The sequence below is a fragment of the Pleurodeles waltl genome, chromosome 2_1, assembly GCF_031143425.1.
Source record: "Pleurodeles waltl isolate 20211129_DDA chromosome 2_1, aPleWal1.hap1.20221129, whole genome shotgun sequence".
NCBI lineage: Eukaryota > Metazoa > Chordata > Amphibia > Caudata > Salamandridae > Pleurodeles > Pleurodeles waltl.
Genome location: NC_090438.1, coordinates 202145849 through 202168582, shown reverse-complemented (window position 1 = coordinate 202168582; position 22734 = coordinate 202145849). Strand labels below are relative to the sequence as shown.

The window sequence follows — 22734 nt, the reverse complement described above, 5'->3', positions numbered from 1 at the left end:
CCCAGGAGATTCTGAGCAAGTGCCCACCCTGGGTTGCCCTCTCCACCCCTCCATGACGACGCCTGCAGAGGGAATCCCGAGGACCCCCTTGACCACCGCGGGTGAAGATATCTGACTCCTAAAGACACACTGCAACTGCAGCCCCCAGGCCTTGGAGAACCCGACCTCCAGTGCAGCAACGTTCAGCAGGCGGCCCTCCTCCCAGTCCGGCCTGTGGTCTGCCCGAGACAACCCTGCTGGACCTCACCTACAGTCTCTGAGTGACCCCGGGGTCCCTCTCATAGGCCAGTATTGGGAGCCTGACGTCCTGTTTGCATCCTGCACCTGGCCGTGCCTACTTGTGGCCCCCCCAGTGCTCCTCTTATCCCCCCTGGTCTGCCCTCCTAGCCGCGGCTACTTACCTCCAGGCAGGCCTGATTCCAAGTACCCCCTGTCTCCATAGAAGCCCACCTTTGCTCATCTTTGACCTCTGCACCCGGCCGGCCCCGTGTTGGTGGTGGTGGGTGTTAAAGGATAACTTGAACCCCAACCTGTGGATTTCCTAAAACATGAAGATTGAAACTGTAAGTGTTGTACTTACCTACAAATCAAACTAACTTTTCTCTATTACCCCGTTCTCCCCCCCCCCACCCCAGAACTGTTTCTAAAAATTGCATTGTGTCCATTTTTACAACATATTATTGCCAATAATTCAAACTGTATAACTTATCGATTTCAAACAAATTACTGTTGATACATGTGTGAAATACGAATCTGTTGAAGTACTTACTTGCAACTTGAAACTTGTGGGTCTAAAAATAAATTAAGAAAATATATTTTTGCTATATAAAAACCATTGGTCTGGAGTTAAGTAATTGAGTGTGTGCTTCTTCTATTGTCTGTGTATGTAGAGCAAATGCATAGCACTACCCTCTTATAAGCCTAACTGCTCGACCACATTACCACAAAAGAGAGCATTAGTATTATCTACTTTAGCCTCTTGGGAAAACCTGGATTCTGTGCACACTATATCTCATTTTGATATAGTATATACAGAGCCAGCTTCCTACAGCAGTGTACATTTGGACCTTTTCTACCAAGATAAACTGCTTGGCAGTGTTATCGATCTTAATATTAAACTCACTGGCAACAAGAACCTATTCTGCATCCTCAGTGGGGATGCAGGACAGTATGAACTGATGATACTGTCCGCTAGCTTGTTTGTAAAGAGAGTGAAAGTGTCACCAACCATCAGACTGGCTCATGCCAAAGCTTTACAACTATCAGATGCCAAGTACGCTGTTGAGAGAGTAGCTCTGAAGATATTCAGCATCTCAACCTGTACCAGAATATCCCAGCAGCAAAATTTATTTCTGAATACCAAAATGTATTATCATTGGTTTTGTGGACAGTACAGCTTTTGGCAGCCCGTATACCTTAAATCCTTTCAATTTCAAGCACTACAACATCAACTATGCTGCAGTGGTCCACAAGGGGGCTGTGATTCCTGCAAAACCATACACACCGAATTTTGAAACATCAAATTTTATCAGAGAATATCTCAGACTGGTGTTGATAACAGGGAAACATGTGAGGGACTCTGGAGTCGTATCAGAGAAGGATTTGGGGCTGGCTGCACACTGTCCGCTTTCAATCTGACGCCTGAGATGTAAGACAGTGATCACTATAATTTGATCAAAAACAGAAATCTATAAGCCGAAATACATTTTAGTCAACACCTGGCTAACAATGTGAGCATGATTGTATTCTCTGTATTCAACAGAATCATTCAGTTCAACCACACCAGTCAGATTCTGTTTGACTATCTTTAAAATATTGTAAAATGGACACTGTTTAGATACACGAGTTCTTAAGCCGCCATAAATACGCAAATAAATACTTTTTAGGTGTTTTCCAAGCAATGAACTACCTGAGGAAATGGGGCTAGAAAGACCTGCACGCTTGTCTTTAACAGAATTCCACATTACAATGGTGGAGCACATTGGGTGGCCCTGTTTTTGGATATCGACAAGGTTACAGTGTTTGACAGTTCAGCTGCGTCACCCGATTTATAGCATCTATACAAAACCTGTATTCAAGTTTATAAAAAAAAAAGCTGCTGCCAGGGTAGAGTATAACAAGATGCGGCTACAGGATTCTCTAGCCATCACATGCCAGGAGCATTGTTTACATTTTATTAGTAAAATGTCTGAGGGTTTGACGTTTTGAAATTTTCAAAATCTATATTCGAGTGATCTAGCAAACAATGATCGTATTGTTGTGAAATATGTACAAGAAAACACCAGGTCTACGTCTAGCTCTGTTAAAACAGAATATGATGTTTGTCAAAAGTGTAAGGCTGTGTAATGCATATGTACATGTAATGATGAATGTCTACAATTAAATAATTTAACTGGAATTCAGACTATACATTTCGATTCTGCAGCCAATGCACACACTTTTTTTTTTCTTTTATAAAGGGCTTTCAAAAGATGACAAAAATGTGTTGAACAGTTAAAAAGTGTCTTTCTTTTTAGGTTCCCAAGTCAGAGTCGAGGTATTCCACAAGGGGGATAGCCGGGGAATAAGTGGGGTCAATGGTATCCCAGGATTGGGTTTAAAAACAACAGGTGCTGGAGTACTTGGGGGGCGGGGAGGGGTTGTCAGTCGGATCTGTCAAACTTTCAAGCAGACACCTGTGTTTGACATTACCGACGATCGTAGGGGGAATGTTGAGATCTGCAGCTGTCTGTAGAAACTAGTTCTAGCCTCTTCGCACTTTCTGGAGCGATAGTGTTTTGGGGTGCGTGAGACCTTTTACTAGGCTGTACATATGGGACCCACACCCAGTTGACCTTTGTAGAGGAATTCACCTCGCTCATTCTGCGAGGTCAGAGGAAGTTACCATTTTACTTCGCAATATTTGCGCTTCCCTCTGTACCTTTTGATTTATATTTTTTATTAGGTCTTCAACAAAGACGTCTGAGGGTGGGGGTGTTGGTGTTACTGGTGGTTGTTGATCTTAAGACATTGCAGGGGTTGTAGGAGGCAGTTCGGAGTCCCAGGGTATATACATTCAGCTTGTTTCTGTCAGAGTACCATTGCTTGTGATATTGTAAAAAGTTTTGAAGAGCTCTGGAGTAAAGATCTGCTTTGTCATGAGGTTTTAAATCGGTAAGGCTCAAAATGTTTTTAATCTCGGCATCTAGACATAGCATTTAATTTTTCTGTATATCCTAGGCATTGGCCGTGGACGGTCCCAAGTGTTCCAGCTGTTGGTGTGGCACCAAGTACATCTTTTGCGCGTAATCCATCAATTTCCTGCTAGGAAGTTTGTAATTAGAGGTATCGCTGTGCCCAGTAGCAAACCTATAAAAACCGCCGACTGCTTTACCAGTTTCTTCTTAGAAATGGGCCTTAGAAAAGCCTTTTTATTACTGTGATTTTTGATAAGGTGATGCTTCTTCTTTAACACTGGGAAATGGCTCTCTGATATGGGGACTTTGCCTTTTAGGGTGTTCAAGGTGATTTCTAAAATGGCAGCCACTAAGTCGTCCGAAGCAGCGCACAGGATTGCCTTTCTTTGCTGTGGGGTCCCTGTGACTTTCATTTTAAGGAGGGCTAAATTACCTTGTACACGTGCAGACATGGTCAACATCTTGTAATATAAGGTTTAGAATGTAAATACTACAAAAGTCTTTTTCACGGTTCTTTTTATAGGATTTGGTCTGGTTTTAGCTGTGTAAGTGGCAGTGAGAGCGGGACAGGAACATATTGGCATGTAGTCTTCAAAAGTATTGGGTTTTAAGTCTACCAGCAGTTGGCCGTGAGGTTTTAGTGGTAGCGTCTTTAAAGGCTTCCAAGAAAGACTGGGTGTTTCTGGGCTGCAGCTGCTTAGTGATGATAGATATTTGCTGTTTGTCATAAGGGTTTTTAAATAAAACAAGATATTAGCTGTTGAGAGCTTTAGAACCATTGCTCTTACCCTTGTAAAACAAGTTCTGCACGATGTGACATAGGCTTAGATTTCAATGATGTGAATATTGGGTAAAAGCTTTTTCTATTTCGGGATGATCACCGCCCTTGCACAAAAGATCATTTACAATCCCCATGTTTATAAGGCCTGTAGGGTGTTGTCGTTGAGATTACTAGGTATGCCTTATATAAGTTTGATGTGAGGGAAACTTAGGGATAGTTTAGTATAAAGATCTTGCCAGCATGAATAACGCCATACAATATTGTTTGGGGTTTGGGATGAAACCCCAGGAGTATTTTCTAACAGCTTCTTTATAAAATAACTTTAATTGCAATTTGAGGGACCTGCTAAAACGCAGGAGAACAGATGTTGCAATCTGTTGTCCATAGTCGTGGGGATTCAAGCCTCCAATGCACCTCTAATAACCAAACTAGGGTTTGTAGTCGTCAGTCAGGATCCTTGTATCAAACACTACACGTTAGGTTTTATGCAGCGGTTGGGCTGAAATTTCCCACCATTTTTTGGACCGCACTATGCTAGGCTGCTGTACAACAATTGTTTTATTACTTTCTCTACCGTTCAATCTAGCATAGTCATTCCCCAGCACCTTTAGACTGTCAAAATTGATTTTAATGGTGGTGTTAACATTTAAGGTAATGCCTTTAACTTTCATTCACACAGCATTGTTTGATGTTTTGTAAGAATAGGTTTTGTGTCCTGCTGAGGTGAACTCCACTATGTACTCGTCCTTTTCTAGATTGCTGGTCAAATCTCCTAGAAAACCACCTTGTGGAGGGTCTCCATCCCCTACCTTACTCATAAAAAACAACAGGATTGGTATCTTAAATACACACTCTTGTCCTGAAGTTTATCCAGTACCCTTTAAAGCTCTAAATGTGAGTGAGCTGTAGTGAAACAGGCTATGAAGATGTTTACATTGTTACACATTGTGGGGTACTCTTATGTATATTTTCAACACAGATCTGCAGTCTCCTCATCGATAAACTCGCAACTGGACACATCATAAGATGGAGAAAAAATGTACTTAAACAGCTCGTCAGGATCTGTTATTATGGTAGTGTTTGACAAGTTTGTATGCTGTGCCAATTTTCCCCATAAGTAGTTTAGGTAGAGCTTGGCTAATTGCCGCCTTGCTAGGTTGACCTTGATTAATTCGGGTCTGAATCTTATACCCTCGTGTGTAGTAATCATCAATGTACTTTTGCTTAAAAGTCTCACTAACACATCATTCTGGAAACCCTGAAATCTCCTGCTTGTCTCTCAGAAATATGTTGCTATTGTCAGAAAAGAGTCGAGTTGTCGTCCTTTCAAAGTGCCATATTTCCACTATTTTACCAAGTCTGTATACTTTCTCTGGGGCGGTTTGTACCTCAATGCTACACCAGGCAGTTACCGGTCAGCATCCTTTGCTCGTCACTGTGTCTGAACTCGCTAGTCTCTTTACTTTCAGCGGATGTTCGACATAGTGGGAACATTAGCTTACCGTCAGCTCTGTATGGTAGCAATGGGAAGTAAAGCCACTGGGGTGATAGATTTGGCATTTAATGAGCCCAAAGTATTAGCCTATGGGCTTACAGTCCCTATATATGATGGTGGGGTGGCCTACGGGGTACAACTTACGTTTGTTCACAAACGTATAGACTCATGAAGTTGTAATAGTGCATTTTCTTACCCTCTCCCACAACCCTGTACAGCTGTATAGCGTTTGTACGCCTCCCACCACCCCCAATTAAAGCGTCCCACGTGTCCATAAGTGCAGGTAACTGGCAAATCTTAATGAAAGACACAAGTTCTGCTTCCGATGTTAGCATATCTAACCTCTCATGCTCACAAAGGGTTCTCATAACAAAGCTGCAGTTTTCAGCCTGTTGCACGTTCACCAGAGTATGACGGTGTAAGTGTTCAAGCTTGGTACCCAGCAGTCTGTTAAACTTGTGGGGTTTGTAACAACAAGGACAACCATGGTAAGAACACCTGTTGTACTCAAAGCCCAATGGCACACCGTTAATTACAGAGTAACCGTCTAGATAATAAGGCCCCAATTGGTATTCACCACCCTGTAAGGCATGCTGAATGAAGATGTTTTCCTTGTCAGAGACTTACATGAGCCATTGGATAGAGGGGGTTGAGTAATGCTTCTGTTTACCGTTATAGAGGGCTGGCGGTACTAGAGCTATGCTTTTAGGTTTCAAAAACATGTATTTGTACATAGACATACACATGGAAGCCAGCGTAATATTTTGGAAAGGGTCTATGTATTCCACGGATTTTGTCATCTTGGGTGTTTTGGGCTTAGTCCTCTCCACCACTAGGTCTCAGAGATTGCAGGCGTTTCGTGAGATCATTACATCCACCTGGCAGTAAACTTTCAATTCGGTTTGAAAATGGAACTTATTTTATTGGTTTTCATCATACCACTGTAGAAAACTCTCTTTTTCAGCAGGCATCATATACTCGACACCTAGCTGTCAGGTAGAGGCATGGGGTCCTCATAATTTTGATTCACCCAGGTGTTGAAAAGTTGGGGAAATAACCTTTACACCCTGGAAAACAAAACGCTTTTGGCAATTTGCTCAATTGCATGGGCAGAAAATTCAGGGTGTTGATGAACCTTATTTGTAAAGGCACAGCCATTAACAGCATCTGTTTTGAGCCCTGGGTGATAAGTTCTACAGACTTCTTTTCACGAATCATGTTTTGCAACTTAAAGAATGAGCCTTACGCTTTCAGGTTATGAGCCATCATAGTACACCCTTTGAATTATGGCTGAATAAAAGTGCTGAGGAAATCGTTCATGCACAAGCAACCTTCAAACTCCCAGGTGTTATCTGAAGTTGGATGATGATCATAAATATAGTTAGTTTGGTATACACCTGTCTCTTGTGTACACTCTATATCAAACACTATGTAGTCTTTTAATTTGGTCTAGGGCCGCCCTTTAACCATGTTACATTTGTGTTCTGTCCCCACTTGAAAAGACCTTTACACCTGGGACATTTAATGTCTTTGCATACATGCTCATAGGCCCCTCCAGTCTGTGTTAAGGTGGCAATGAACAAACCTGTTGTGTATGCTCAAGCAGTTTTGTGAGCGAAAAAAAACAGATTACATGTGTAACATCTCACCTCCTGCTCGGCAACTACAACGCATCCAGCCCTCTGATACATTTTACAGTGCATTTCACAATAGTGAGTTGACTGAGTGTTGTAGATATGGTTGCAATTGGGGCACAAGTACTTGGCTCCTAGAAAACCCTTCAGGTTCAAGAAGCTATAAAAGTGGTTTTCTTTGTCTTGTTAGTCAGCCGCTCCTCGGTTGTGAAGTACTTCCAAGAGCCGTTGTGGTAAAGAAATGTTACCGTAATGGTAAAATAGTTCACAAAAAACTCTAAGTCCCCAAACCCTGCCATTCTGTTGTGCGATATTTCAAGCGCCACATGGACTTCAGCTGCTCTAGACCTAATATGAGCATCAGTGGTGGTGCGATCAATCAGTAACCCAGCTATGCTAGCTGCCAGACATGTGTTGGACGTTCCGTTGTTAAAGTTGAGCAACCAACACGGTTTCTTACCAATGATTTTACTATACAAGATACTCTTTAAAGGTCTGGAAACACCCCCTTCAAGGCCCCCAACAACGAGGTTGATGACCCTGAAGGTCCCAAATGCTACTATTACTGACTTACAGTGAACAGGTTAAAGAGGTTGTCTAGAAATTTCACAGCGTCAAACGCATTTCAGGGTGTTTGTCAGGTGAAAACAAGGAACTGTCAATGCCCTGCCCCTGGAAGTGCAGTTGTAAGAAATCATTAGGAACCACATCATGTAACGGCTGTTTTAGGAGCATTTGTATGGAACGATGAATAGCTAAAACCCCATAATCAGAGGAGTTTATACGCTGTAGGTTAACACACCTGAATTCTTTGTAATGCTCTGTAACCGCTCTACAGTAAGACTGTACCTTCTAACACTCTAAAAACACTGGTTCTGAATCCTCAGCTTTAGGATCGGTATTGGATGGTGCACTCTCGGGGAATCATTTTGGAATGGCTGATGAAGGGTCTGCGCAGACATATTTTTAAACCTCCTTGTAGCACATATTGTGGCCTTCTTTAATTTACTTATTAAACGCCTACGCTGCCTAGCGCTATTAGCCCACTTCTGTTTCTTACAGACCCACCTGTTTTAGGCAGCCTCCCACAGCCTATTTGAACAGTCGCTGTTGTATTTGCGAGCTGTGTCCCCGCAGCTTCACTTACTACACCCCCACATCAGCGAAAAACATCTGGGTGTTAGTGGTATACCAGTCTCTGAACTTTACCCCGTGAGCGCCTAATACAACCATTGCTCATGATGTTCTCTCCTAAATTTATGTTTTGAGGCCTAGAAGGGTTTGTTTTATATGTTGATGTCACTATTTTTGGGGCTTTTAATCCACAGTTGAGGGGTTCTAGCTGCTTTTTGTTTTGGACCCTGTGTAAGAACCGTAGGGCTTTAACGAGTATATCTTGACACCATTATTAATAAATGTGGATCCTGTGCTCTTTAGGGAGGGCCAGAAGTCTAGTCATGGTGGTATAACACCTATATCTGCAGCGGCTGATTCACAAGATTGTTAATCTTTCTAGCCTCTGAATTATCTCCCTCTGGGCAAACCTGAAGGACCTGGTTTCGCTCCCTGCCTTACCCAGATTTAAGGTTTTGGAGTTCAGACTGGATTTTAGCTTTCTAACTGCCTGTTGTGTCTTTCATATATGTCTCTTGTACAGGTTTGTGGTCCAAAACATCATTTGGGGCATTACTTGAGGATATTACCACGAGGCATCCCTACTACAATTCCGGTGTTCACATCAATAGCCCCATTCTGAAGGGTAGGATGGCTGGGTCAAAAAACAGGGTCCCAATGCGAACACCCTGGTGCTCAAGACGGTGTTTCAAAACTCTGATTTTGAAACCCACTCCTCCTATACTATTGTCAGGGTATGTTGAGGCTGCAGATGGTAGGTTTACACTTGATGGCAGACTGGTGGGATTGTACACTCCCGGTGGTGTAATCGGGTGATCATTTTCAATCCTCGTGTCTAAAAGACTTTGCGGAGTAGATATAGGGGATTTTGGGACCAGTCATCTAGGAAGCACATCTACATTAGGCACCTCAGTCGTTAAACATTTAGACCTTTGCAGATTATGGGGACCTGCCTGAGGCGTAACTGTGTTTTTTAAATGATAACTCTAAAGGAACTGTTTGTAGCTCAGAGGTCGTCTGCTTCTTCTTCTGATTCTTTAAACAAAGACTATTTATTTTAGGGGTTTTGCACTGCTTAAGATCCCCTACAGTGGTTTTACATGGCCCTTGCTGATGTGTGTCTGCGGTTGTAAGAGCTGAACCGCTGGTGTGTCCAAGCCCTTGCACAAATATAGTTCCTGTAGAAGTGTTCAATATACTGGCTGTAGGCTTCATTTGTAAGTGGATGTAGGGGTTAAGGTCTGTACATGGTCTATGACTGTTATTTACAGAGCCAGCGTGAGATTTCTCCTGACGGACAGCGTTGATCTCATCGGGTGCTAGCATTTCTGTTTTGAAAGTTCCCGGTGATGTCCTTTAGAAGCATCGATGGCCGCTTAGCCTTACGCTGACTCCTCCAGAGATCTTTTATGATGGCCCTACGATTTAAAGATAAAAAATGCATATTCAGTATTGCTATAACCTCTATATCTTAAAGGAAAAAGCTGCTTGAGAGAGGAAGACGTTAGAATTCTTTTGACTCTACACTTTGAAAAACACACACCTGATGTGTTCCTTTGTGAGGCCCCTTTCTTTGTAGGTGGTCCTTCTTTAGACAATGTAGACTTCATTTTTTGGGTCATCTTTTTAGCGCCTCGTTCAACCTTTTATGGCGACAGCATGCAGACCTTGTATGCCACCAGTGGCACGTATTGGGGGAAAAAAAGGAATAAATGTCACATTTACAATATAATACACTGACTGCACGTGCTCTCTGAGGACCTAATTTATAGGGCCTTTATGGGACTTTTGGACTCTCGCCCTGATCAAAAATCATTCCAACAGACGCACCAACAGAAAGTCCTCCTGGTTCACCGCCGACCTCCAAGATTCTAAGCAAACATGCCGAAGACTCGAAAAGAAGTGGCGCTAAGATCAGACACTGGACAACCACACAGCCTTCAAGAACGGCATCCGCAGACACCACCAACTCCAAGAGACCCGCCTTCAAAGAATGCATCAACAACAACGCACACGGCCACAAGGAGCTCTTCAACATCGTGAAGGAGCTCTCCAACCCAAGCTCCAACGTCCACGCCATCCCACCATCACAAGACCTCTGCGACTCCCTAGCCTCCTTCTTCCATCGCAAGATCACAGACATCCATGACAGCTTCAGTAATCAGACCCATTCCCTGTCACCCACCGACACCACAGATTAACCACCCACCTGCTTCCTGCTCTCCTGGACCCACAACAACGACACTATCGAAATCATGAACACCATCCACTCCGGCTCACCATCCGACCCCTGCCCTCATCACGTCTTCAACAAAGCAAGCTCCTTCATCTCACCCCAACTTCGGAAGATCATCAGCAGTTCTTACGAGTCCGCCACCTTCCGGGAGAGCTGGAAACACGCCTAGATCAACACTCTCCTCAAGAAACCTAAGGCAGACCCAAAGGACCTCAAGAACATCCGGCCCATCTCCCTGCCCCCCTTCCCGGCAAAAGTCATAGAGAAAATGGCCAACAAACAACTGGCTCGTTTCCTTGAGGAGAACACTCTGGACCCATTCCAATCCGAATTCGCAGCAACCACAGCACCGAAACTGCCCTCATCGCTGCCACTGACGACATCAGAACCATACTGGACAACGGTGAAACTGCGGCCCTCATCCTACTGGACCTCTCAGCTGCGTTCAACACCATCTGCCACCACACCCTTTGCACACATCTCAGTGACTCAGGAATCCGCGACAGAGCCCTGGACTGGATCACCTCCTCTCTCACCGGCAGAACTCAGAAAGTCCGCCTCCCTCCATACTGCTCTGAAGCCACCAAAATCATCTGCTTCGAACCCCAGGGTTTGTCCCTCCCTCTTCATCTACATGGCTCTGCTCGCTAACATCGCCCGATCTCACAACCTCAACATCATCTCATACACGATGACACCCAGCTGATCCTCTCCCTCACCAAGGACACCGCCAAGACCAACCTCCACGAAGGAATGAAGTCCATTGCCGACTGGATGAAGAACAGCTGCCTGAAACTGAATTCCGACAAGACTGAGGTCCTCATCTTCGGCTCCACCCCCTCTGCATTGGACGACTCCTGGTGGCCTGCCACACTGGGAACCGCACCAACACCCACTGACCACGCACGCAACCTGGGATTCGTCCTGGACTCTTCACTATCTATGACCCAGCAAGTCAAGGCCATCACCTCCTCCTGCTTCAACACCCTCCGCATGCTTTGGAAGATCTACAAATGGATCCCCACTGAAACCCCACAGTCACCCAAGCCCTCGTAAGCAGCAAACTGGACTACGGCAATGCTATCTATGCAGGAACCACGGCCAAACTCAGAAAAGACTACAACGCATCCAGAACGCCTCTGCACACCTCATCCTGGACATCCCCTGCCACATCAAAGTCCACCCGAGAGACGTGCACTGGCTCCCCGTCAACAAGAGAATCCCCTTCAAACTCCTCACCCACGCTCACAAGGCACTGCACAACATTGGACCACAATACCTCAACAAACTGCTCTCCTTCCACACCCCGACCCGACGGCTTCACTCTGCCGACCTTTTCCTCACCACCGTCCCACGCATCTGAGGAACAACCACTGGCGGCAGATCATTCTTGCACCTCGCCGCCAAGACATGGAACACTCTTCCCACCTACCTGCGTTGGACCAAGGACCTCCTTACCTTCTGGAGACCTCTCGAGACATGCTGTTCGAGTAGTAGCAGCCCCCCCATGCCTTGAGACTCTCACAGGTGAGTAGTGCGCTTTACAAATTCCCTGATTGATTGATTGACTGTCAAGTTTGATGCCTACATAGCGTTTTACAAAAGGACTAATTTTTTTTACTTACCTGCAAGCGGTGTATCCTGCTGCACTTGAGCCTCCAGATTTGCTGTAGAGCATTGACCGCCAACTGTACTTCGGTGCCATATCCTGTAAAAAGCACACAAGCACCAGAAAATATTATTAGAAATTAAACAGAATGACAAATAAGACAATGTTGTTTAAGCTAATGGTTGTCACGGTTCTCTGAATAATAAAGCTCTAGATAGCTGTAACTTGCTGAAAGGCAGCCATTTCCTCTGGGGTCCGTGTTAGCTCTTAGGGATCCTGTGTACAGAAGAAACAGAACTGACTTTAGACCATAACTCATTTTCTGCACCATGTTTTTATAAACACCGGCCTACCACTTATTTTTAAATTATGTACTAGTTATCAGAACACAACAAACTGGAAAAAGCAACTATTCCAGGAGACGTTGCTAAGTAAAGCATATGAACACACTTCCCTCATCAAGTCTCTTTCAGCGGCTGTTTTAAATTAAGATCCTGTCTAGACCCTGTGCCATAGTTAAATTTCTGCTTAACAGATTCACTGTGCGCATTTCAGACATGTTAACAAATCCCAGCAATTATACAAAGGAAATTTTACTTGCACATTTAAGAAATAAAATTATTTAAGCATTCTCTCTCAAGATACCACCTGCCCAAGTATCCCTTTTATAGTCTCAGAATAATGCAACTTCAGGTCCTTCTCCCTCACAACCGCAGCACCTGAGATTATCATACACTAATAACAATGCTCTGAAACTGCGTTAAACAAAACATCTTGTTCATGTTCTCAAGCACCATGCAATGTTTATCAAAAGGCTACAAGATGCTGATGATGCACAACGTAAGGTATAGGACTCCCAATGAATTACAGTTTTTAGAAGTTCCTCTTCTTTCATAGCATGATTTGATTTTGCAAAAAACAAAATAGTCACTCATAGTTGATGCAGTGTCACAAATAATTAAACTAATTATGAATAATACAGCATAAGTTTAAAAGCAATGTAGTTGTGTATGTGTCGATATGTAGTTGTGTGTGTGTGTGTGTGTGTGTGTGTATATACACACACACCCACACCCCAAATCCGGATCCCCTCCTGGGATCCAGTTTTAGTTTCCACTCTCTCCTCATGTGCTCCCATTGTGTTGGAGCAGAGCTCTCTCTAAGCCCCAGCCTGGAGGGTGTGGAGCAGACAGGAAGAGGTTAAAACTACATTACAAAATATACAAACAAACCATAGTTATTAACCTTAAGTGGGAGCTGGTTTGCATCACCAGTTTGCGCCCTGCCCTTCATATTTTTTTCATTTATGGTCTGGGGTAGCCCTGCTCTCCGCAAACTTCAGTATGTCGCAAAAAAGAAAATGAAAAGGAGTCTTCTGAATGTGTTTGTATATATGATCCCCATGGGTGCTTTTATATGTGCTACAACATGCTAATTAAGCACAGGCTTAGTGAAGGGGTGGGCTCAGAAATATATTATGCTTTAGGGGTACATTTTCATAACATAGGGATGCTTCATCTGTTCAGTGGGCTGTTACTTTCTACTTTAACATCTGCCAATCCGGTATGAGGCCTGTGACCAGCAAAAAAAAAAAAAAACATATGTTGAAAGTTCATAGTTTGTAAGCAGTAGCAAGCAGTCCACATAAGATAATTAGAGCGGTGGGTAGCAACTCCGCTAGAACATACGAAATGGCATGAAGATCCCCCTTGTGGGCGTTCAAGCCTCACTTATCACCCCTTTACACACAGTTTCCCCCCCCCCCCGTAAGACAACTATGAGTTGTGTTTTTTTAAATGTCATGCTCTGTGGCCGTATACATCCTCGTTGACCCTTTCTGTACATGTGTTGCTGGAGATTATTCTTATTTTAATTTTATTTTTTTTGTAAAAAAAGGTCACATTTGAACAGTCCCTCTAGGTTAGGCAACACTGGGGAGGGTGGGGGAGGTGGTGCTTGGTATTTCCATTGCTCCTCCGTCTCAGGAGGCACACAACAGCCGCAGAGCCGTGGTGGCCTGAACATGCCCAGGTTTGTCCTCTTAGGTGCAGAAACATAGCGCACACCTGTATGGCCACCATTTTGACAGCCCGTAGACCTAGACACTATGGCAAGGACCCTGGCACGTGACTAATTCATGATCACATGATGTCACAACCCACGTGACCCACCTACACCTTTGTTAGTTCTGGGGAGGCTCTCAGGGGGACCAGAAGTCCCAGTAATGGATGTGACATCATTTCCGATGTGGGACAATTGTCACTTTTGAGTTTGATGAGGAAAGATATCCCCATATTCTACTACTGACAAAAAGCAAAAATATTGCTTGGTCTCAAAAAGCACACACTTTGTGTGCTGATATGCTCGTTGTAAAACAGCAGAATGCTGTCACTCACAGTAAAGCCATCTGACAGAGGGATAGAATTTCATAAAAACAAAAGGTCCTGGCTAAACCCAGTCATAATTAGGGAACCAAATGTTAGAGAAAGTCACAAAAGTGCACCTATGATATATGTCCTTGCGTTAATGCAGATTTACGGCCTTCGTGAATTCACAAGAATTTACAGAAGTAGGCCAGGAAATTGTAATCCTACAAAATATTTGTGAACTGCATTTTAGTATGAGCAAATATGCATGTGCAGATTTGCTTATCCAAAAATCTGTTGAGTATTTACAAGTTCACTTTCCCTTCAACCACTTTGTTCCCCTACCCTGGATGAAGTTTTACTTCTGCCCTTTTCAGGAGTAAATTTCCAATCTTTCTCAGTGTAGAAAAAGCTTGATAAAAGCTTGTAAAAGCCCCTAAAAATGCAAAGAAGTAGGTTTGACAGATTCAAAAGAGCGTTCCAATCCTGGAACTATTACTTACCACTACTTCCAACCCCTGTATGTAGATCTGCAAGAAGATGACAAAACAATGAAATTGCTAGTATTCAAACCCTACTATATTATGAACCCTGGCTTAATCAGAGAGGCTATTATCAGAGCTCCTATATAGTGAGATTGCTGCCATGAGTTTTCACTGCACTACGTGGCACCAAGGGGGGTTGGGGCGATTGTGGTGGTTTTTTTTTTTTTTTAGTTTTTTTTTTTACACAGGACAAGCACATTTATAAAGCAACCTGTCCCAGGGAGAGTGGATGGCTGCGTTTTCTCTGCCTGATTCAATGGCGGCTTTCCTCCCCATTTGTGTGTATCTTCTGCCCAGGAGCATCTTGGTCTCAAAGTGCTTTGGGTGATTGACTTATATCTTTCAACTGCTGGCGTTGCTTGCTTTCAGGGAACTACTTTTTGTCTTTTGGTTACAGCACTCTGCAGAAGTGGATGTCTTCACTTGCTTGCTCCTTTGTGTTCTACTTCTGCCTTCACTTCCACTTCCCCTGCTCTGCATTGCTCCCAACTTGTCTGTTGCTTTTCCTGCAACTCTCAATTGGGCTTGACCTTTTTTGAAAATATTCTCCTTCCTGTTGTTCTCTGACCCTCCTCTAACTTCTCACTGTCCCTCACTTTTTACTCCCGTATTTTGATAACTTTTGGGCACCTCTGCACCGTTGGTGGGCAGCTTTCATAAAATGTTTTTTGGACCAATAAATCAATTTGGATGATGGCCCTCTGTGGATGTGTATTTATCCATGTCAGTCATCTTAGGATCTCTAGGTACATCCCCCTGTAGTCATTCACATAGCTCTAGGGAGATTAATCATTAGATATTCATCCGGTGAAAGAACGCACCTAAGAGTCCAGCAATAGAAATGACACCTTTTAGGTAGATATTTGATGGGAAACTGTAGAGTCCTCTTGGAGAAATATATACACAGGTTTTATTTTGGCAAAGATGCTCAATTCACAAAAAATTAACCTCAGCATGAGGCACTTACAAATATCAACCAATTGATGCTGCACTTATGTAAATACCCGATCTGAAATCTTACACTGTGTTGACGTAGGGGATCGCAATCACTTTGGCTGATTGTCAGGACAAAGATAAGTGTGTACTCACAACACTTATGCTGTAACTGCAAAACATCGGTTTTGTGATCCAGAAAAGCTATAGAATAATGAAAAATAGACAAAACTCCAAATTTAGTAAGGGGTCATGTGTAGATCCCGAAAGGATTTCCCAAGGAAAATAACTGTTGAAATTTAGAAATATTGAACATGAGTAGGAAAAGAAAATGGGCATTTATGACATTTTCATCTGTAACTTTTTTTCCATGATGGCTGATTTACAAAAGCAATGTACAGGGGAGTGGGATTCCTATAGCCTGACGCCCAGGACATTATTTGAGGTCAAGGACAAGATTCCATGTTTACTTTGTCCTTGGGACAAGTAGGCCCAACCACCTGCAGCACAAACCCTTTGACTGCCAGCTTACAGTACCTCATTATGGAGCAGGGAAGGAAATTCTCTATAGTTTAGGTAATACTTGTGTCCTTATGTTAATGCTGTTCGAACTATTATTTATAGTTCATTAATGCAAAGCCTTTATTATTAGGGTGCACACTCTAAATAAATGTTGAAGCTCGGACTGTACTACTGACCGTGGTTCCAGGAAAAAAAAAAAAAAAAAGTGTACACTTGTTTGCAATGTTTAACAAAATAATGCTCCCAGAATGCTCTGTGATTCAAATATTTGCAGAAGTGTAAATGTGAGATTGATTCCTTGTTTTAAAAATAAAATGTTCACAAAGTGCAACTAGGAAAAACACGTTTCGCTAAATAACTGTGAAATTTTAGGTACCATTTCCTTTATGCATCATTTAGTAAAATGTATTCATGCATGCTAGTATTTCCAAGAAATATTCTTAATGGAAAATCAGTGTAACCAGTCTCAACAAGATTGTTGGAAACATGGCAATAAACGAGCTTTGGCAAAGCCAATAGGTCTAACATTGGTGGTCAGTCTTTTTTTTATATATATATATATATATATATTTTTTTTTTTCCAAGCTTGTCTGTTTTTGAAATGGCTTTTGTAAAACGTTATTGTTGTGGAAGGTGCCTAGGTCTCGTTATTGAAACAAACTGTGACAAAAATATTTTTTGTTCTCAAGAAGCACACGTTAACACAGTAGTTCCAGGCACTGAACAAAATTTCCTTTTGTGCTGATATGCTCTTTGTGAACGAGCAGGTTGCTATTACTCACAATGAAGCCAGCCGCCGATAGATGGATAGAGAGAGATCGAATAAAAAAAAAAAAAAAAGTCTTGATTAACCCCAGACCTAGTTAGGGGCCCAATTCATACTGAAAGTCATAAAGTGCACCCATCGTACGCCTTTGCATTCGTGCACATTAACATATTTCATGAGCTTAAAGGAATGTACAGAAGTAGACCAATAACTGTACTCCTAGAAAGTATTTGCAAACTGTATTTTGGGGCAAGCAAAATAGCATGTGTAGATTTGCTCATGTGAAAATCTCTTGAGCGTTTTCAAGTTCACTTTCCCTCCAACCACATTTTTCCCCAACCACGGAAAAAGCTTTTCAAGGTAGTAGGTTTGCAAAGACTCAAAGGGCATTCCAGCCTTGGAACTATTGCTTACCGCTACCTTAAGCCCAAGTATGTAGATCTGCGAAAAGGTGGCAAATAAGGAAATTGCTAGTATTAAAGCCCTATTATAGTAGTAGCCTTGGCATCATCAGAGAGGCTATTATCAGAGCTCTTATATAATGAGATTGCAGCCATAATTTATTGCCGCACTACATGGCACCAAAGGGATAAGTAGATTGTTTTACAGGACAAAAAGATTTGTGAAGCAACCTGTTCCATGGACAAGTACATATTTCATTAAATTCCACATCCCTGAATATACTATTACATTTGCAAGGTCCTTCTGGTTGCGGGTACATATAGAGTTTGTAGGTTCTCCAAGAACCCATGGTTCCCAGTGCCAATAATTGAGCTGCACCTTACAATGGTTTTTCATTGAGCACCAAGTGTAAACCAATTCACATAGTGAAATGGGTAGAGTTAAAAATTGGTATCAAAGAAAGCTATGCAGTTATGAAATGGGCACAAGATATGGAGTTTAGGAGCAGTAGTTATTTGTGCATCTCTTAATTTGTGGGTAACCTTACAATTGTATGGTTTAGAGAGGGTATTTTTCAAAATGTCTTCTTTCTTATATTCTGGCTTACATTTGAAAGAAACAAATGTTCTACTATTCTATGTTCCTACAAGTCTTCTGATTAAAAATGGTGCCTAACTTGTGCGGGTAGGCTTGGTGCCTGCAGTAGGAGATATGCCACAACATGAACACATTATTTTTTTTAACTGAAAAATGACTTTTTTTCCAATTTGGGTCACTCGATATTTTGGACCCTAAATCGGTCAGCACCTGTGAAAGTCAGCCAATATTTTTGAAAACTAGATACCTAGGGGTATCCAGGGTGTGGTGATTTGTGTGGCTCTCACCATTTTATTTTTTTTACCCAGATTTTCCTTGGAAACCTCAAACTCTGACTAAAATCAGATTTCCTCACATTTCTGTGATGGAAAGTTCTGGATCTGCGTGGAACTTCTTTCCTCCCGGCATTCCCCTAAGTCTTCCGATTTAAAAATGGTGCCTCACTTGTGTAGCTAGGCCTAGTGCCTGCAACAGGAAATGTCGCAAAATGCAACACGGGCACATCACATTTTTGCACGGAAAACGAACCCTTTTTTCCATTGTGAGTAGCTGTAGAATTTGGACCCTAGCTTAGCTGACACTAGAGAAACCTAGCCAACCTGTACAGTTTTGAGAAATAGAAACCTACTGGTATCTAGGGTGGGCTGACTTGTGTGGTTTTCATCATGCGTTTTTTTTTTTTCCCAGAATCCCTTGCAGACCTCATACTTTGACTTACAGAAAACAGATTTTCCTCACATTTCTGTGATGGAAAGTTCTGGAATCTGTGGGAAGCCACAAACTTCCGTCCACCTGACATTCCCCCAAGTCACCCTATAAAAATGCTATCTCCCTTGTGTGAATAAGACTAGTGCTTGCGACAGGAAAAAACCCAAACACAATATGGACCTATCACATTTTCCCACTGGAAATTGACCCATTTTTGCCTTTGTGGGTAGCTGTATATTTTGGACCCTGTCTCAGCTGGCAACCAGGGAAACTTATCAAACATGTACATTTTTAAAAACTAGACACCGAGGGGTATCCAGGATGGACTGACTTGCTGGTTCTCACCTGTTTTTTTATTTACCCATAATCCCTTGCAAACCTCAAACGTTGACTGAAAAACACATTTCCCACACATTTCTGTGATGGAAAGTTCTGGAATCTGTGCAGAGCCGCAAACTTGCTTCCACCCGGCATTGCCCCAAGTCTCCCAGTAAAAATATACCTCCCTTGTTCAGCTGGCACGAGTGCCTGTGACACAAAATTCCTGTTCCTGTAGGAAGCATTGGGCCCAGCCACACAACTGGTGCATCCTTTTTATTGGCACAAGTGGGATAATGGAGAGTTGTAGGAATTTTGTGGATTCCAGACGTTTCCATCACAGAAATGGCAGGAAAATGTGCAATTTCAGTCAAAGTTTGAGGTTTGCAGAGCACTATGGGTAAGAAAACCTTGTGGGATCCACGCAAGGCACACCACCCCAGACTCACTTAGTTGTTTAGTTTTCAAGAATGTCTGTGGTTTGTAGGTTTGCACTGGTGACTTCACAGCATGTCTCCCAAATAAGCACTTGCCCCTATTGCTTATCTCTCAACATTGCGATTTATAGGTTTTTTGTGTTGTCTTCTCATGGGACACACACACAAGTGGGGTATAGTTTTTTTAATTGGGGAAACCTGCGGAAACACAGGGTGTTAGAAAAAAAAATGTGCCTTCCTGCAGATTGCATGTCTTTCCGTCACAACAACTTGATGAAAATATGTGTTTCTTACCAACGTTTGACATTTTCAAGGGCTTCTGGGTTAAATTACCTGGTGAGAGCCATGCAAGTCGTGCACCTCTGGACTTCCCTGTTTGTCCAGTTCTAAAACATGTGTGAGTTTGCCTAGGTGCCAGCTGAGCTAGGGCCCAAAATCCATAGCTACCCACACTGGAAAAAACAAGGAGTTCTTAATAAGGGCCATCTTTACATTTTGGACTGATAAAGAAGACTATGTAGCCCTGGCGGAGAACTTAATGTCTGCATTGCTGAGATTACTCCACCCCCCAAATTTAGAAATGACCACCAAGCTGGAGCTCAAGTAAAAGAAACGGACAGAATCTGCTAAAACGGCGATTCCTGTCAATGGCTTGTTATGTTTGACGCACTACTCCCATCAACATGACAGACCTGTCCAATTTTTTTTTTTCTTTCATTTCTTAAAACAAAATCCTGAAGTCAGACCTACCTTTTAGAAAAAATGCCCCTCTCACCATGGGAGTTATCTCCAGTGGGAAGGGGAGCATTAGACAGTTATCACTGCCCTTACCACCATGGTTTTCCAAGTCGTGACAGGCAGTGAAAACTGACCTGCATGTCTGCTCATCTAATTTTACGTGGGCGGAAACTAAGGTCAGCCGCAGATAATCCTTCGTCAGTCAGGGCCTAGGAGGCATGCAACCAGGCCACAATTGAAGTAGTCTTTCCCATTATTATACAAATGCTCTGTCCTCGTATATCAAGCGGCCAGACCATTATCTTCACTGTAAGAATACTCTGTTGTCATTGCAACAGAGTATCCTTACTCCCACAGATATAAGTCTAGTACTAATGTTTTTTAAGTTACTCCACCACTTGGTTGGTTTTAGCACCTCCTGAAATGCTAGCTTCAAAGCACAAATACTCATCAAACTATCTGAATATTGAAACAAAGACATCTGAAGGTGAGCCATAAAGCGGCGTCAAGTCACCAACTGAATTATGGTCAATTCACATGTCATTCATGCACCACACACAAGGCTTCGATACCGCCGGTCACAGGCCCAAACCCAACACATCAGTTTTCTCACATCAACATACCACTACCATGCAAGGGCCCATCACATTCATAAGCCACAGTACAGAACCCCCACTTATGTCCAGGCATGTTGATAGTTGATGCATCCACAACCTTTACAAGTGAAAAAACTGTTTGACTGCATTTTTACTGCCTGTCAAGTAACTGTCGCCATTCTGAACATTACTGAACACTTGCCTAGTGAAGCTTTATTTATGGCTCCCATGAAAGCCACATGAGGCTCAGGAAAAGACATGTCCTACATGCATCTTTAGCGCAGTCACTGTGGTAAATCCAACTCCTTCCAGTTTGTGGATGCAAGTTGGAGGGGGGGTGTCCGAGGATGCCTTCCGAGGCCTACATTACCTGAACTGAGTTAGCATAGCTACCTTTAAAACTAAGGAAAACATTCTGGGAAATACTGCCTAAGTCCCCTTAAGAGAACATCATAAACTACGAAGAATGGTAGTTTTTGACACACAGGGTAGTCAGTGAGAACGTAGCATTTGTCACATCCAATGTTATGTGCAGTGCTGTGATGGTAGTGAACTTGTCATACAGTAAACCGAACATATACTAAGTTCTGACAGAGGATGAACATGGCGAGCTGGACAAATGTTTTACCCATATGTTTAGTGCTGGGTTGAAAGTTTTCTATAATGTGTTTTTTTTTTTTTTTTTTCTTCAAAACGCACTTTCATCCAAGAGGGTATCCTGCCGCCAGTGCAAGAGCAGTCAGGACTGATCCATGAAGTAAGCTAGTTAAAGAGCCAAGTGTTCAGCTTTGTGCAGCATGCACTCATTTTAGAGACGGCACAAATGTGTAGAGATGTGAATGGGGAGTCAGTGAAGCCGTTTGATGTGCAGGGTGTGTGCATGTTGTGATATTGAGGGAAGAGGCTGCCTGCTGCCTTCTTCATGGTTTGGAGTCATCTGCTTATTTCAGTGCAGTGCCAATGGGTTTGCATCCGTAGGTGAAGATGAAGTGATGGCATGTATATCTGTACTACCTTGACTATCTGCCTGCTACCTCTGCAGTATCCCTGTGAAAGCACATCTAACCCAAGCTTTTTCTACCTGTTCATGTCTCTGTCCTCATCAAATTCCTGACTTATATCAAATACTTGTCAAGTGAACCTATACGAACACCTTCTGTCGCTCGTTACTTGTGTCATGTTGGCTCTCATTGTACCAGTGATACTGCTGGATTCGGGGGCAGCACCATCATGTTGTGGGAACTGAGTCCATCTCCACACCATGTGACAACTGTCGGCCTAACCCTTTCGACCAGCTAGCAGTACCTCACCAGCACCTGGAAGTGGCAGTGTTTTGTGGCAGCCGTGCACATGACATTTTGATTTCTCAGGGAAATTGTGGTATAACCTTTCTCATCCTTTGCTCACAGTTACATTTGTCTCATGCATGCAAATACAAACGGAAGCAAAAATTGATTCACTAAACTTTATTGAATCAATTGCTTTGTAGATAAAACGGCATGTACTGCAATGATTAGGCTAAGGAAACATAATAATAGCACAGCGGTGACAAAGAAGGTAAAACAGAAGAAAAGTCCCACCAAAGTGTCAGAGTTCTAGGTGTTAGAATTCTTACCTATGCCACTAAAGTACTATATTAGAGCACAGCAGTGTTAGCCCTAATTTGTCCTTCATTGTCCCTAGGAAGACACCATTCCCCATACCTGAATTTGGTAGTAGTGAAGAGAGCTGTTACTCTACT

General features: G+C 42.8%; 1 protein-coding gene across 1 annotated transcript in view; it reads left to right on the top strand.

Annotated features, from left to right (window-relative positions):
- The window catches only part of MTM1 (myotubularin 1), a 411360-nt gene that overhangs the window by 5613 nt on the left and 383013 nt on the right, over positions 1-22734 (top strand). The gene's annotated exons all lie outside the window — the stretch shown is intronic.